The sequence below is a fragment of the Carlito syrichta genome, unplaced genomic scaffold (genome assembly GCF_000164805.1).
Source record: "Carlito syrichta isolate Samal-C Ts95f unplaced genomic scaffold, Tarsius_syrichta-2.0.1 Scaffold307349, whole genome shotgun sequence".
NCBI lineage: Eukaryota > Metazoa > Chordata > Mammalia > Primates > Tarsiidae > Carlito > Carlito syrichta.
Window position 1 is genome coordinate 193386 of NW_007251445.1, and position 17964 is coordinate 211349.

Genomic DNA, 17964 nt, shown 5'->3' on the forward strand with positions numbered 1-17964 from the left:
GGGGGGAAGGATGCCTGTCTTGGAGTTGAAGGACAAAGAAGAAAAAAAAGAACATGAAGAGACATAGCAACAGAGGAGCCTTGAATGACTGGTGAGCCTGTGCTAGGTATTGAGGAATTGGGAAAGACTCTCATTCGAGACCCTTTAAAAACTAAAAATCCCAGTGCAAAACCCACAGCTCGCTGGGCTCTGTGTGACATGTCTATCGCTGGGGTGGGTCATGGGCTACAGGGGTTTGATCGGCGCTCAATGAGGCGGCAGCGGGCCCTACAGGGTAGCTGGGGGCAGTGGGGTTCTGGCTGAGGGTCTTCAAAGGGGGAGGTGGGCAGAGGGTAGAGTTCTGGGCTGCAGGGTGGCAAGGGAGCCCAAATACTGAAACTGGAGTCCCATTCTGAGGTGGGAACTCTGCACATCTCCCAGTAGAAAGCTCCTCTGGACGACATCCCCATTGCAGCCCTGGAGGCTGCGCTAGCTGGAATCCGGCATCTCACCCAGGGACAGCGGCTGGAGGTGTCCCTGCCCAGAGTGGGCGGGGCAGAGGAATATAGGGGTTGGGATCTCATGGGGTAGGAAAATAGGCTGGAGGTCAGGGTGGCTGGGTGCTGCCTTCCCGGGAAGAGACCAGAGCTGGAGGTGCCTCTCAACCAAACTGAGGGCACCAAGACAGCCGGAAGTGGATACCCCATCCAGAGATGCCTGCCATAGGGCACCCACACGTCAGCCCAAGGGGCTAGGTAAGCTTGTGCAGAGAATCTCACACCGGAGACACAAGGAGCCTCCATGACAGACCAAAGGATAGAGTCAGTTACAGGCTGGATTCCCAGACAGGTGCAGGAGCTATAAACAGAACTCATGATCAACCAGTGGCCTGGAGCAGCCAGAGCTGTGTGGGCTTCCTCAGAGGTCAGGAATGCTCTGTGGACCTTCTGCTCTGCTTGTTTTACGGAGGCACCTGTGTCCGTCACAGGTGAAAACTGCTCTTCAAAGCCTGGACGTGCCCATCAAGTGTGTTCTCCTCAGCAGGCCGAGGCCACACAGTTCCCTCAGGTGGCTCCTGGTATCTGTAGGGTGGGCAGACAGCCAATCAGAAGGACAGGGAGACCAGGTCACTCAGGAGGGGACCAGTTAGGAGTGGGGTGCTGGGCGAGCCCAGTTCAAAGCAGCTTGAGGGAGGATGAGGAGACGGGGCTCTGTGGGTCGTGACCTGTGCATCTCAAAGTACGTGTGGCAGCTGCATGAGGCTTTTTCTTGGGACATCAAACAGAAGTTCTAAATTCAGTTCCTCATGGCCTCTCTCCACGCAAGTCACAGAGACCAAAGACAAGAGAATGGCAACAGCAAAGCGTGTTGGAGACCTGCCGCGGAGTGAGAAGAGCTAAAAGATTAAGCAAAGACCCCAAATTGATTGATAAAGGAACAGAGAAGTCAGAAATACACAGGAAGCTACCAAATTATGGGAGTGGGCTGAGTAGAACGTTCCTAAAATATTTCATAGTTGATGGATACGGTGCCCCATAAAGCAGAACTGTCCCAAAACAATTTCCTCCAAAGAGTGCAGTGTCTGTGAACATGAGGCCTGACTTCCTGTTTTCTGCTGGAATGTTCTGAATGGCACAATTAGCAGTTACACCAGACACAATAGAATGTAGTGTAAAAAAAAAAAAAAAAAAAAAAGTGAAGAGATGAACAAGGGACCTCATGGCCAGGAGAGGACATACCAGCTAATAGCAAGTATTTCTCCTCATAACAAGAGTTTCCCAGAGGAAAAAAATTCAAAAAAATTTTTTTTTTTTAATTTTTATTTATTTATTTTTTTTGAGTTGGAGTCTCATTTTGTCGCCCAGGCTGGAGTGCAGTGGCACACTCACGGCCACCCCAGCATGGACCTGCTGGGCACAGGCAATCCTTCTACCTCAGCCTTCCAAGTAGCCAGAACTACCGGTGCACGCTACCACACCTGGCTAATTTTTTATTTATTGTAGAGACGAGGTCTCACACCCGCGGGTCAGGCAATCCACTCGCCTCAGCCTCCCAAAGTGCTGGGATTACAGGCTGAGCCACCAAGCCTGGTCGGCCTTAAAATTTAGAGATGTTTCTGAAATAGGAACTGGTGCCATCACCTGCAGGACAAGAACGCAGCATAGAGAGATGGTTGAGGGCCTCATAACCTGGAGTGGATGCAGCAGCCTCAACATCAAGGAGCAGAGGCTGTTGTGGTCAGGATCCCAGAGGTCCTGAGGGCTATGGAGGAGGAACAGCAGGGCACGCAATAGGCTGAAGCACGGCTGCCAGGCAACACCCCACAACCACCAGCCAGGTGAGCAAGGGGCCCCAATAGGAGAAAGGAAGCAGTCCAGTGTCCCCAGCACCCTTTCTGGAGAGCCTAGGGGAGGCTGCCCATTGGAGCCAGGAGCTAAGCAGAGGTAAGAGGGAACCAGAGCAACAGAAAAATTCAGAGCACAAGAGGGCGGGGGACAAGCTGAGCAAGACCATGAAGGTCCTATAAATGCCTGCCAGGTCCCTCACAGACTGAGGTCAGTGGGGGCAGCCTTCGAGGAGCTGGTTGGCCAGCCTTGTGTTTCAGGAGCTTCTCTAGATCATAGGGTGGAGCAGAGCACCAGCTGGGGCAGGAAGAGGAGTGGGTGCCAGGGAGAAGGAGAGAAGGTGCCCGGCAAATGCTCAGGTTTCTAGTCAGAGCAGCTGGGTGAACCCAGGAGCTGCTCCCTGGGAGCTTGGTCTAGATGGGTTGCGTGTAGCCCAGGATATTTCTTCTCTCCCCCACAAGGGAGTCACAGGGGAAATAGAGACTCATCATCAGCCTCTTCATCCCTGCCACACAGGCCAAAGGACAGGTTTAAGGGAAGGGAGGCCCACCACTCGCTCTCCTGGCTGGGGTCCTGGAAAGCAGGAGTGTTCTGAGCTAGAAGGCTGGAGAGGGTCCAGGCAGAGAGCCTCGGTGGCTGAAGAAGCAACTCATCTCCTCCAGCCACAAAGGGGTGGGGCGCCTGGGGCGGAGGAGACGCCATCAACCCCGAGAGGAGCTTCTTTAGGGACCATAAGGATAAAGAGTGACAGCCAGAGAAGAGAAAAGGTGTTTCACGGTTGCCAGCAGGGACAGAAGCCAAGGGCCAGTGGCAGGAGTGCCCAGCTGAGATGCCAGCTGATAGATGGGACCAACTGACCAGCCCAGAAACCTGAGGCAAAGGCACCCCCCCACCCCTGACCTGTCTCAAGTGCCAGAGTTACCAGTACTGAGAAGGAATCCCTCTTCCTCCACTGGCCCAAAGGGGGGTTCTAGATGGAAAAGAGTTTAGTTCCAGGAAAGCATACAGTTTTGTATATGTAAACTTGCAGGCTGTGGTACTTGTACCCCTTGTAAGTTCAGAGCATCCACCATAGTATCCATACACAAAAATCCCCAGGTGGCTTCTCAACAACACAAATGACATGATGGAGAAGGCCGCGTGTGCATCAATCAAGGCCAGAAAATACAGGCAGGAAAATAGGCCGTCTAGAAATTAAATGGTCAAAAAGAAAAAAAAAAACATTATCACGTTCAAAGTGAAAAGACAAACCACAAAATGGGGGGAATATTTCTGACCCATGGCGGACCAGGGCTGATAACACGTCTCATTGAAAAGTGCTTACTAGTCAACAGTCAGAAAAGAGCTCAGCAGCAAAAACAGACCAAGAGAACCACAGGCAAGTCACAGAATAAGTTAGTGCTGGTCACTGTGCAAAAATGTCCCGAGCCACTCAATGCTTAAAAAAAAAATTTAAAACAAAAACAAACAAACAAAAAAATCGAATTGTAAAAAGACTAAAGCCTTAACCTGGCACTTCAAAGGACATGGAGGAAAACATGCCTATTTGTTAAAGTTGTTTACTTTGGGGGTTCCGTTTAGCAAATAGCTAACAAAATACAAAACTCCATTCCCTTTGGGCCGCAAGTTTCCCCTCTAGGGCCCTGACATGGGGTGTGCCCGAGTGGGGCTTCAGATCGCCTCGTCTTTGAGCCGGGAGTGGGGCCGAGAGCAAAACTTTTAAGACGCTGGCTCCCGGGGCAGGATAGAGAGCACGTTAATCTGGGATTCTGCCCACTCTCGCAGCTGAAGCGGGTGGGAGAATTATTCTGGAGGAAGGAAGGAAGGAGGGTCCTCATCTCCCAGAGCGCGGCTTTCAGGCGGGCTGAGCCCGAGGCTGACGGAGCAGGTTGGAGGAAGCTGCCTTACAATGGGGGTGCAAGGAGGAAAGGTTTAGGCGTGCGGAACCGCTGAGAACAGCGAGGAGGGCGTGGGATGGAAGGGGAGATGGCGGCGCCGGGGCGAGGGGAGGAGAGGGCGGTGTCAGGGAGCAGCCGCAGGCCCTCATCCGGCCAGGATGGGCCTTCTTGCCCCTCACGCCCCTCAGTACACCCCCCATCAGGCGACATCTTATGCTCCCGCGACTTACCCACTTGATTTTCCTAGAACGTTTCTGTCCTGCAAAGTCCCTCGAATGCTCTCCGAAGACGTCCCGGGTTCCGAGCGCGTCACGGCAGCCCCAGGTCAGGCTCCAGGAGACCCCCGACGCACCAGGGTCCCGGCCCAAGACGCTGCCTCCCCAGAGCTCCGGGCTCCAGGCGCCCCGGGCGCTCTTATCCACCAGTTCTGCAGTCCCGGGGCGGGGCCTGAGCTCCAGGCCATCCGGTCAATTGCAGGCCCATGACGCGCTCAACCGTTGAAGCGTGGAGGCTAGTTGAGTTGATTGGGCCCTCTGCTCATCCTAGAAACGGAGCATAACGAAATTGCACGGAGAGCGCGGCAGAAGAGAAGCAGGGTTACCAGAGTGTGAAAAGGACCTCCCTCTCAGGATGGGTGCGATCAGGGAGGGTTCCTGGAGGTGGTGGCTTTCAGCTGAATCTGGACTTCGATGGGCCTCAGCCGTGTTGGGGGAGAGGAGCCGCACGCAGCGGGGCAGAGGGCCCACTGGACCAGAGTGGAGGGGCCGGTGAAGCTGGCGCAGAGCGGACATTTGGTGGAACACGGAGCCAGACAGCCTCTCGGGGCCTTGTGGAAAGGCAAAAAAAGGCAGTCTCCGTCCCAGGAGCCACGGGAGCCACTGCCGAGTCTCCAGCAGGCGCGGCTGGGGCAGGTCCAGTGTTTTCTGGGTCTGAAGCTGGTACTGGGACCATCGCTTAGGAACTCAAGAATGCAGACCTTCTGACTGCGCATGCTCTGTTGCTATAGTCTAGCAACCCCCGTAGTTTCCACCGGGTAAGGAAAGCTTGCTGGTGCCAGGTGCTCTTCTGAGCACTTCACAGGCTGCACTCATCTCATTCTCATTCCACCCCCTTTGAGACCCACATTAACGCAATCAGAGGAACCTGGAACGTCTAATTGCTTAACAAGTGGGACTGCATTTTGGGGGGAAGTTAATGTAAATTCTGGAGGTCACAAAAAGCTCCAAGGTTCACATCGTAAAGTGTATACGATACACAACTGATTGTCCCAAATGACCAGCAATGGTCACTTCTCTCTCAGAACCTCGCAGGAAGCAGTCATAACTCCCTATTGTCAACAGAGGCTGTGGCATCCCTTCTTGACTGCCTCACCTTTTCCTGGGCCTCTGAAAACAGTTACTGCATTAACACCCAATGTTCTTCGATTTCCCACTTGAATGTGTCACACCATAACCTTGAGTGACATGCTTTCCTTAATTCTTCAAAATTGTTTTTGCCTTGAATTATATTTTGTCAGAGAGCACCGTTAACATACATGATTTTTGTTGAATTGTTGTGATTACTTTCAATAAGTTATTTTACTCCATTTATATTTGCGCACCTTAAATTTGTAAATCAGTAGCTATATTCTCCCTCCAAGGAAGCAAGATTCTTAGTACTATTTCAAAATTATCCTTTCGTACAACCCTGACATCCCATACTGGTGTTTGGAATATTCATTTGGCCTTGGCATATAATTTTTTTAAACCCTTACGTAGATTTAACAATACCTTTCACTGATAACTGTTCACTGTTGCATTTTGATGTAAACGATTTCTGGATTTATTTTCTTTAAAATGTTTATTCTATAATTTCTATAATATATGATTCATATAATTATATGATTTCTATTCTATTACTCATTCTATAAGGATCTTTACATGAGAAAATCTAGAAAGTTTTTATATACAAAAACATAGCTCATTTTCAATTTTGATTGACAGTTTGGCTGGGTATAGAATCTAGGTTCAGAGTTACTTGGTCTTAGCACTTTGAAAAAAATGTTTAATTAACCTCTTACCTCAACTTTTGCTACTGAGAATTGTGATTTTTATCAGAATCTCTTTTCTTAGAGGCAGTTCTTCCCCCAGTCTCCCCCTGTAACTAGCATAAATTTTTCTTCATTCTTCATATTTTGACATATTCTTGAAATATAATTATGATTTTTTTTTGTTATATGGTGGTTTGTTCTGCTACACACTTGGTTTGATCTTTCAATTTGAAGATTAATTTCTTTCTTCAGTTTTAATTATCTTGAATATTCATTATGTTGATCCACCAGTTTTACCAAATAAAGCCTATTTATGACACACAAAATAAGATTAAGACAGAAATAGTTAATAGAATTTTATAGAAGAAAAAAGTGGAGAATTTATACTACCAAATGTTAAAGTCTACTGTAATGCTGCAGCAAATAAGTTAGTATGGTATTTACACAGGAATAGTCAAATAGGTTAATAAACAAAATAAAGAGGCCATAAATAAGCTCATTTATGATTTTCAACAAAGGGGTCAATTATTTAATAAGTAAATGAAGTACTTTCCAACAAACGCTGCTGGAGCACATAAATATACATATTAAAAATAAATAGATAACCCATGCATCTCATCAGACATAAAATTAACTTGAACTGGTTCATAGACTTAATTTTGAAGATAAAATAATAAAATTTTTAAAATAAAATAAAAAATAATTTGTTTATTTGTTACTTGTATAATTATACTGTGGTTATGTAAGATATTAAAATTAGGGAAAGCTGGTTAAAGAATACAGGTGAATTGTCAGTACTATTTTTTGCAAATTTTCTGTAAATCCAAAATTATTTTTAAATAAAAAGAAAAAATAGAGCATAGTTTCATAACTTTGAGACAGACAAAGATTATTTAAATAATAAACAAAAATTGTTAACCATAAGAGAAAATATTGATAAATTTTGCTCTATTAATATTAAAGACTGTTTATCAGAAGATACCATAAAGTGAGTGAAAAGACAAGCTGCAGACTGGGGGAAGACATTTGTAATACTTGTATCCAACCAAGAATACATATCCAGAATATTTTAAGAATTTCTACAAATCAATAAGAGAAAGAAATGTAGCTTAATTTTAAAAAGGATGTGCCCCTGGCCAATATGCATATGGCCATAATGTGCTCAACATTACTCATCAGGGAAATGTGATTTAAGCCAAAAGGAGACACCATTACCCACTCACTTGAAAGGACGAACATCAAGAAGATTGACATCATGCAGTACTGAGAAGATGTGGAGGAGCTGGAACCCTCAGAAGTTGATAGTAGGACTTTATATTGGAATCATGCTTTGGAAAACTGCTTGATGGTACCCTAACATAAAAACATTACACTCCAAGGTGTAATTTTTATATGTGTATGTGTGTCATTACATATATAAAAAATGTACATCTATGAGAAAATGCATGAGTTCACAAAAGATATGGACAAGAATGCTTATAGCAACTTTATTCACAAAAGGTAAAATTGGAAACAACTCAACAGTAATCAAAATTGTGACATATTTATACAGGAGAATGATGCACAGCAATAAAACAAATATACTGTTGCTACATGTAAAAAGAAAGATGAATCTCACATACATAGTGTTGAACTAAAGAAGTCAGACAGAAAATTCATTCTGCATAGTTTCAGTTGCATCAAATTCAGGAAACAGCAAAAGCAATTCACAGGGATAGATGTTAGAAGTCATCCTTGGGGTAAGGGGGGGATAGATCGATGTGAAGGGGCACCTGGGAACCCTTTGGGGGCTGGGGATGATTCATATCTTGATTTGAGCTGTAGTTACATGTGTTTATGCAGATAAAAATCAATTGACATAATGGGAGTCCTAGGTTGAGAGGAAAGAAAAAAAGGAGCAGAAAGAATATTTGAAGAAACAATGACTGAAAATGATAAATTTGATGAAAAGAATCTCCACATCCAAGTAGTATAATGAACTTCAAGTAGGATAAACTCAGAGATCCATGCCTAGACAAATTGTAATCAAACAGCACATTCCTAAATAACCAATGTGTCAAGAAGTCACAAGGAAAGTTAGAAAATACTTTGAGACAAATGAAAACAAAAATACAACATGCCAAAACCTGGGAGTTACAAGTGAAAGCAGTACTCAGAGGAAAATTTATGCCTATAAATGCCTTGGTTAAACCAAAAAGAAAGAGCTCAAATCGGTACCCTGATCTTCACCCTCAAGAAACTAGAAAATTAAGAGCAAACTAAATCCAAAGCAAACGCAAGGATGTAAATAATAAAGACTCAGATGGGAATAAATGGGGAATAGAAAACAATAGCAAAATCAGTGAAACCAGAACTTTCTTCTTTGAAGAGACCATAAAATTAACAGACCTTAGCTACACTGACCAAGAAAAAAAGAGGGATGACTCAAATTACTAAAATCACGAGTGAAAGAGGGGACATTACTACCAACCTTACAGAAATTTTTTTTTTAAAAGATTATAGCAGAGAACTATAAATAATTTTGTATACCAAGAAAGTTGATAATCTAAAGGAGATAAATTCCTACAGAGATATAGACGCCCAACACCGGCTCATGAAGAAACAGATAATCTGAATAGACTTATAACAATAGATTGAAACAATGATCAAAACTTCCAAACAAAGAAAAGCCCAGGACCAGATACATTCACTGGTGAATTCAGCGAAATGTTCAAAGAATTAACACCAATCCTCAAATTCTTCCTAAAAATAGAAGAGAGAGCGTTTCCCAACTCTTTCTATGAGACCAGCATTGTCCTGATACCAAAGCCAAAGACATCACAAGAAAACTGCAAGCCAATAACCCTTATGAAAATCCTCAACAAAATACTAACAAATTAAGTCTAGCAGCATGTCCACAGAATTTTACAAGACCAAGTGGGATTTGGCCCCAAAATGCAAAGTTGGCTCAACATATGAAGATCAATGAATGTGATATATCATATTAATAAAATAAGAGCAAAAACCACATGACCGTCTCAATTGATGTGGAAAAATCATTTGATACAAATCCAACATCCTTTCATGATTTAAAAAAAAAAAAGAGCACTCAACTAGCAAGGAATACAAGGGAACTTCCTCAACCTGATTGATAAAGGCCATCTACAAAAAACAAACATAAAAACAAACTCTCTGGAAGACAGTGTGGCGATTTCTGAAAGAACTAGAAATTGACCTTCCTTATGACCCAGCAAACCCCTATTGAGAATATACCCAGAGGAACTCAAGTCACTCTATAAAAAAGATACCTGCACATGCATGTTTGTTGCAGCTCTATTCACAATAGCAAAAACGTAGAACCAACCATGCTGCCCATCGAAGCTGGACTGGATAAAAAAATGTGGTACATATACACAATGGAATATTATGCACTAAAGAAGGACAAATATACGGACTTTGAAGCAACTTGGATGGAGTCGATCATACTCAGTGATTTATCACAGAAACAAAGAACAAAGTTCCATATGTTCTCACTCATAAATGGACCTTGTTCTCACTCATAAATGAACCTTGAACAATTATAATGCTATAAGAAAGCGAATGGCAGTAGCGGGAAACTATCAGGGGAGGACTGGCAGTTGAGAGAAACTGCTAGGGGAGGGAGGGGCCTACCTCATCAACAAGGTTACCTGCATGATCGATGTTTATATACCTAACCCTGAAATGTACCCCACAACTTTATAATAAAAATTAAAAAAAAAAAACTCATAGCTAACACAATACTTAATGGTAAAAGACAGAAAATATCCCCCCTATAATAAAGAATAAAATGAGGCTGTCTACTCTTACTCATTCTACTCAACATTGTACTGGTGGTACTAAACAAATAAATTAGACAAGAAAAAATAAAAGCCATTCAGATCGGAAGGAGGAAGTAAAACTATCTCTATCTGCAGGTGATATGATCCTATATATATAAAAAAATCCTAGGAATCCACCAAAATATAACCTATAAGAGCTAATAAATGAGTTTGGTGAGATGACAGGACACAGATCAATGTATTTAAAAATCTATTGTATTTCTACATACCAGCAATAAACAATCAAAAAATGAAATTAAGAAACAATTCTACTTACAATGGCATCAAAAATAATAAAATGCTTAAGAATACATGTAAAAAAAGAAGAAAATTTATAATTGAAGGCTATCAAAATCATTGAAAGAAATTAAAGAAGATTAAATAGATGGAAAGATATCCTATATTTATAGATTAGAAGTCTCAATATTGTTAAAATGGCTCCACATTTTTATCTATAAATTCAATGTAACCCCTGTCAAAATCCCAGCTAGCTTATTGCATACATTGACAAGCTGATCCTAAAATTCATATGGAAATGCAAGAGACTCAGAATACGCAAAACAATCTTGGAAAAGAATAACAAAATTAGATAATTCATTTCCCAATTTCAAAACTTACTGCAAAGCTGTAGTAACTAAGACTATGTGGTGCTGACTTCAGAAAGACATGCAGATCAATAGAATAGAATTGCAAATCTAAAAATAAATCCATTGATTTACCGTCAATTGATGTTTTTTCTTTTTTTGACACAGGATCTCGCTCTGTCGCTCAGGCTGACATGCAGTGGTGCAATAATAGTTCACTGCAGCCTGGAATTCCTGGGCCCAATGATCCTCTTGCCTCAGCCTCCCAAGTAGCAGGGACTGCAGGCATGTGCCATCATGTCTGGTTTATTTTCTTATTTTTTATTTTGTAGAAACAGGGTCTCACTCAGGCTGGTCTCAAACTTCTGGGCTCAAGTGATCCTCCTGTCTCAGCCTCCCAAACACCAGGATTACAGACCTGAGCCAGTGGGCCCAGCTGTCAATTGATTTTTGACAAGAGTGCCAGGACCAGTTAATGGGGGAAATCATAGTCTTTTCAACAAGTGGTGCTGGGTTAACCACGCAGCAAAGTGAAGTTGGCCTCCTTCCTCATGCCTACCTAGACAAATTAACTCAAAATAGATCAAAAGCCTAAATGTGAATATATAGGTGTAAATGTATATAGGTGTAAATCCTTATGACTTTGGATTAGGCAATGTTTTCTTACATATGACACCTCAAAATATAAGCAACCAAAAAAATAAATAAATGTAATTCACCAAATTAAAAGTTTTTTTGATTAAAAGGATATGATAAAAAATTAAAAGATCGACTGTACCCGCACCTTTGGGAGGCTGAGGTGAGTGAATTGCCTGAGCCCGCGGGTTCGAGACCCGCCTAGGCAGCGAGACCTCATCTCTACAATAAATCAAAAAGTCAGTCGGGCATGGTAGCGCATGCCTGTAATTCCGGCTACTTGGAAGGCTGAGGCGGAAGGATCGCCGGAGCCCAGCAGGTCGAGGCTGCGGTGGCCGGGAGCGGCCACTGCACTCCAGTCTGGACGACAGAGTGAGACTCCAACTCAAAAAAAAAAAAAAAAAAAAAAAAAGATCGACAGTATGTGAGAACAAGTTTGTCAATCATTTATTTGATATGGTACATGTATCTAGAATATATAAAAAAAATTTGTACAGCTTCAACAATAAAAGACAAATCACTCAATTTAATAATAAGCAAAAAATTTGAACAGACACTTCTCCAAGAATGGTAAACAAATGGCCAATAAACACATGAAAAGATGTCCAGCATTATTAGTCCTTAGGATACTACAAATCAAAACCACAACAAGGTATCGCTTCACACCCACTTAGGATGTGTAGAATGAAAAATACAATTACTGGAAATTGGAACTGGTAACCAATTCCTGATCAAAACCCCAAGTGCCCATGCCATAAGAGACAAGATACACAAATGGGACCTCATCAAACTGACAAGCTTCTGCAAAGCCAAAGCAACCACTGAGAGAGTGGGGAGTCAGCCCACAGACTGGGAAAAAATATTTGCCAACTGTGTATCTGAGAAAGGTCTAACAACTAGAATCTACAAGGAACTCATATGTGCTGAAAAGAAAAAAAAATAGCCCCATTACAAAGCGGGCAAAAGACATGAATAGACACTTAAAAGAAGACCTATTCGCAACCAACAGAAACATGAAAAAATGCTCAACCTCACTAGTCATCAAAGAAATGCAAATTAAAACCACATCGAGATATCACCTAACTCCAGTCAAGATGGTCATCTCATCAATAACTCAAAAAACAACAGATGCTGGAGAGAATGCAGCGAAAAGGAAACACTTCTACACTGTTGGTGGGAGTGTAAACTAGTATAGTTTCTGTGGAAAACAGTGTGGAAATTCCCAAAAGAGTGAACAATTGACCTCCCATACGACCCACAACCCCCCTATGGGGAATATACCCAGAGGAACTCAAACGACTCTATGAAAAAGATACCTGCACACATGTTTTGTTTTTTTTTAATTTTTAATTTTAAAGATGTGGGGTACAATTCAGGATTAGGTATACAAATGTTCATTATGCAGGTACCCTTGTTGATGAAGTGTGCCTCTCCCCTCCCCTGGCAGTTTCCCACGACTGCCAATCCTTTTCTTATAGCATTATGATAATTGTTCAAGGTCTGCTTATGAGTGAGAACATATGGTACTCTGTTCTTTGTTTCTGTGATAGAACACTGAGTACGATAGGCTCTAAATCCATCCAAGTTGCTGCAAAGTCCATGTACACATGTTTATTGCAGCATTATTTACAATAGCAAAAACATGGAACCAACCGTGCTGCCCGTTGAAACAGGACTGGATAAAAAAATGTGGTACATATACATGGTGGAATATTATGCAGCCATAAAGAAGGACAAAATTAGCCGGGCTCAGTGGCTCAGCCTGTAATCCCGCGCCTTTGGGAGGCTGAGGTGAGTGGATTACCTCAGCCCGCGGGTTCGAGACCCGCCTGGGCAGCGGGACCTCATCTTTACAATAAATCAAAAAATGAGCCGGTCGTGGTAGCGCATGCCTGTAATTCTGGCTACTCGGAAGGCTGAGGCGGAAGGATCGCTGGAGCCCAGCAGGCGAGGCTGTGGTGGCCGGGAGTGGCCACTGCACTCCAGTCTGAGCGACTGAGTGAGACTTGAACTCAAAAAAAAAAAAAGAAGGACAAAATTATGAACTTCGCAGTAACTTGCGTGGACTTAGAGGCTATAATACTGAATGATCACAGAAACAAAGAACCAAGTATCACATGCTCTCACTCATAAGCAGACATTGAACAACTACCATAATGCTATAAGAAAGGGATTGGCAGTCAGTGGGAAACTGCCAGGGGAGGGGGAGGCACACCTCATCAACAAGAGTACTTGCATAATTAACATTTGAATACCTAACCCTGAATTGTACCCCACATATTTAAAATTTTAAAAAAGAAAAATACAATTACTAGTGCTGCCAAGGATGCGGAGAAGGTGGAAACGTCATACATTGCTGGTGGGAATGTGTAATGGTGCAGCTGCTGAGGAAGATAGCTTAGCATCATCTCAAAGAGTTAAATGCAGAGTTACTATATGACCCAGCACTTTCACTCCTAAATCTACACCCAAGAGAAATGAAAACATATATTTACACAAAAACTTGTACATGAATGTTCATAACAGAATTATTCAAAAGTGAAAACAGTCCAGGCTCAGTGGCTCAGCTTGTAATCCCAGCACTTTGGGAGGTCAAGGTGAGTGGATTGCCTGAGCCTGTGGGTTTGAGACCAGCCTGGGCAACTTGGTGAGACTTTGTCTCTATAGTAAATTAAAAAAATTAGCCAGGAGTGGTAGCGTGCACCTGTGGTTCCAGCTACTTGGAAGGCTGAGGCAGAAGGATTGCCGAAGCCCAGCAGGTCGACTCTGGGGTGACCATGAGTGTGCCACTGCACTCCAGCCTGGGTGACAGAATGAGATTCCAACTCAAAAAAAAAAATGAAAACAACCCAAATGTCTATCACTTGATGACTGAATAAACAAAATGTGGTATATCCATACAATGGAATATTATATCACCCTACAAATGAATGAAATCTGATACATTCAATAACACAGACAGACTTTGAAAATATTATGCCAAGTGAAAGAAGCCATGCATTTATATGACATATCCAAAAAGGCAAATCTGTACAGACAGAAAGTAGATTAATGATTGCCAAGGGCTGGGGGAGAGGGGAATGGGAAATGACTGCTTATGGGTGTAGGAGTTCTTTTAAGAATGATGAAAATGAAAAAAATAAAAATAAAAAAGGAATGATGAAAATATTCTGGAATTAGATGATGGTGATAGTTGCATGAACTTGTGACTATACTAAAAACCACTGAATTGTATGCTTTAAAAGAGTGGTATGTGTGGTATCTGTGGTATGTGAATTATATTTCTATTTAAAAATCAATGAGCTATACATTTAAGATATACATGCCATTCTGCAGAAGGTAAAAGAGAAATATGCTTATATTAATCTATATTAAAAGAGAAACAAGCATGTGTATCTTATTCTTTAATAAAAATAGTCAATAGACGTCTACTATAATATATCACTATTGATTGGTCCGAGTTTTTTAAAAAGCTATAGAGTGTATTCTGAGGATAGTTGTAAACTTGACATGTAAACTAGAATAGAGAGTAAAGTTAGTATTGAACGATATCATGAAATTTATCATTTTTGCAGCCAAGATAATGCTACATACGAATGTGAGAGAACATCCTTATTTTTTAAGAGATGCCCCTTGGAGCATTATTCAATCTCTAGTTTATTTCTCAGTGGTTTAGCAGTGTGTGTGGAAAGAGAGAGAGAGGAAGCAATCCATATTGCTTAATACTCGGAATGTAGACAAGGACTGTATGGGTATTCTTTGTACTGTTCTTTCTACTTTTCCTTGTGTTTAAGTCTTTTCATAATAAAAAATTTATAAGGAAAGAGGAGCAAGCACATGGGTGTGAGTGTTCAGCTGCACTCCCCTCCACAGCCAGCCCCTTCGAGGGTCCCAGCCCTGGTGCCAGGGGTGGGCTGAGTTCCAGACAGGTGCTGGAAGACTCTCCGCCCCCACTGTCGAGTAACGAGTAATGCCATGGCCACTGGAGGGGCCTGTGGAGGACTTCACGCCTGAGAGCCCCCGTGGAGTTGGGCTACAGCCTGGGCCCTGGGAGGTGGGAGGCAAGAGGCGGCCAGCTGTCCTCAGCTTAACGCTAGGAAGTCAGGGGTACGTATGCTTGTTGACAACTTTTCAGTGAGTCTCTGGCTTCTGTCCAGACAAGGGTAGTTGGTTGAAAACTGACTCTAGGAAAGGAAATGCAGTTTTCGTAAAACATTGGGGTACTCACTCAGGAGAAATAAAAAGTCCTTAACACGCTTGAAGTCTGTTCAAAAATAATACTCCAAATGGGAGTCATCTCTGGAGAATGTCATCTAGACAAAAAATCACCAGGAAAATGAAGCTTGAACAAACACCATGAAGAGCTGAAGAGGTAGACCCGACCTGGCAGGAGGAAATGCCTTTCCAAAGATAAGGAGGCAGTGAAGACAGTCAAGCACTGAGCACACAGGAGGGGCCAGAGCTGCACGGACAAGCCAGTCAACAAAGGTGACACGTACAAGGCACCACTGGCACCTGTGGAGCTTCAGGCCTGGACCATCCCCAGCAGGGCACCTCACTCATACTCTCACCACTCCCCTTCCTGTGGCCTTGAGGAGGCAACTCACAAAAGACGTCCTTCTCCTCTGCAGCCTCCTTAAGAGGAAGCTAAGGGCCCACCTGTCCACTCCTTTACAAGTGGGTTGTTCAGCCTCCTGCTCACCTTGAGAATAGAGGCATGTCCCTTCTCCTTGACTGAAACTTCAGGATCCAGAACCATGCTCAGAAACTTTGGGCTGCATTTATGTCTTATATTTTATTTACTTATTTATTTATTTTTAGAGACAGGGTTTCACTCTGTTGCCCGGACTGGAATGCAGTGGCATAATCACAGCTCACTGCAACCTCAATCTCCTGGGTATATGTGTGCGTGTATATATGTATGTGTGTATGTGTGTGTGTGTGTATATATATATACACACACACACATTCCCGCCCCCTGCCCCGAAACGGGATCTTGCTATGTTGCTCAGTTTTGTCTTGAACTTCTGGCCTCAAGCATTCCTCCTGTTTAGGCCTTCCAAAGCTCTGGAATTACAGACATGAGCCACCATGCCTGGCCCACTGTCTTTAAAAGGGACCTTGAACTGTCTGTCATTATTTGTTTAAGAAGCAGCCTGGGTGTCGTGGCTGAGTTGGAAGGATTGAGGAGTTCAGGGGTGGGAGTCCCATGGGGTAAGAAAGTATCCTGGAAACCCAGGCAGCTAGGCTGACATCCCACAAGGGGATCAAAGCTGGAGGCAGCCCTTGGCAAAAGGAAGGCACTGAGGCAGCAGAAGGCGAATGCCCCATCTGGAGATCACGGCCAAAGGCCAGTCACAGGCTGAGTTGGAAGGATCGCCGGAGCCCAGCAGGTCAAGACTGCGGTGGCCAGGAGCGGCCACTGCACTCCAGTCTGGGTGACAGAGTGAGACTCCAACTCCAAAAAATAAATAAATAAATAAATAAACAAAGGCCAGCCACATGTAAGCCCAAGGGGCTGGGCAGGCATGCAGGCCAAACCCCCACCAGTGATCAGGGACACAGGAGACCCCACGGTAAGGGTAGTTCCCAGACGACAGAGACTCCCAGGCAGACCTCAGGTTTGCTATGGGGCTGGGGCAGGTGGGTGATGTGGAGTTGTTTTTTTGCCACTAAGAGAATAAAAGGTTTTTGTTTTGTTCTTCAAAAGCATGGAAAGTTGGCTTTCATCAATGAATCTGGCAAAGTATAAAAACCTAACCCACCTGGCATTTCACAAGACATGGAGATAAACACATTTGGGTACATTTTCGGGGCACATAAAGGGGAGCTCAGAGATCAACTTGGTAATAGCTTCCCAGTGCAACTCCTGAACCCCTGACCCCAGAGTTCATAGACCACGAAGTGGGATGAGGGAACAGTTGGGGCAGCTGAACTGTAAGCCGAGGGCAGACCACAGAGCATCAGGGCCATGGCAGGGAAGTGCCCGAGGCCCTCTGTGCAAGGCAGATTGACCCTCCCACCCCAAGGTGACCCCTCCAGACCAAATCTGCTTGCCACCCTCAAATACCTGATGTTCCCAGCAGTCTCTCTCTGGCGCTATGTGGATGGTCCAGGACAGCAAGGCAGCCACCCCGGGTGATGTGGGCGCCAAGTAGCAATGGCCTCTGCCCCACACTGACACTGTTGCCTAGAGAGGGAGGGGCCCAGATTTACCACCCAGGGACAGGTAGGAGCGTAGTAAGGAAGGAGGAGCTTTGGCCAGGCATGGCTCTGAAGATGATAGGATCAGTGTCCACTGTCAAACATCCACCTCCCCAAGACTCTGTCTTAGGAGAGAAGCTGATTGGATTGATCCTGTCATCCGTTTAATCTCAGAAACAAAGTAATCAAGAGAATTGTGTTGCATGCTGGCTGGAAGAGGAGACAGGGCTTATAATTGACCTACTTGTCAGAAGTTGAGAAAAAATGATCCTAGCAGGAATGTCTGAAGGGAGTGGGAGTCCGCCCTGGTGGGTGGTGGAGTGGGTGAGTGGGGACCTCAGGGACAGAAGGAAGCCCAGCCATCAAGGCCCTAGGGGAGAGAGCAGACCCCTCCCAGGAATCCACAGGCCAGTGTAGCTGCGGCTTGAAGCCAGGGGCTCTGGGGGGGGG